This window comes from Sinocyclocheilus anshuiensis, unplaced genomic scaffold, assembly GCF_001515605.1.
Source record: "Sinocyclocheilus anshuiensis isolate Anshui unplaced genomic scaffold, SAMN03320099.WGS_v1.1 scaffold2013, whole genome shotgun sequence".
In the NCBI taxonomy this organism is placed as follows: domain Eukaryota; kingdom Metazoa; phylum Chordata; class Actinopteri; order Cypriniformes; family Cyprinidae; genus Sinocyclocheilus; species Sinocyclocheilus anshuiensis.
Genome location: NW_015536629.1, coordinates 129545 through 129776, shown reverse-complemented (window position 1 = coordinate 129776; position 232 = coordinate 129545). Strand labels below are relative to the sequence as shown.

The following is a 232-nucleotide window of genomic DNA, read 5'->3' as shown; positions in this document are numbered from 1 at the left end:
AAAAAAAAAAAAAAAAAAAGACTTTGAAGTATCTTTTCAGAGATTTTTGCTGTTTTGTGGCAGATCATGGGTGATCATGGCTGTTAAGCTACAAAAAAACCCTGAAAAATATGATAAAAGGACCATAAAATTAGTCCATATGACTCATGTTCTAATGTCATGCGATTTAAAATTGTTTTTATTTTTGGTGAACGCTTACTTGTAAAAGTGGATTGAAGATTTGCTTATTCTG

At 29.7% G+C, this 232-nt stretch overlaps 1 protein-coding gene across 1 annotated transcript in view; it reads left to right on the top strand.

Annotated features, from left to right (window-relative positions):
• The window catches only part of LOC107653391 (serine/threonine-protein kinase 17A-like), a 16566-nt gene that overhangs the window by 5991 nt on the left and 10343 nt on the right, over positions 1-232 (top strand). The gene's annotated exons all lie outside the window — the stretch shown is intronic.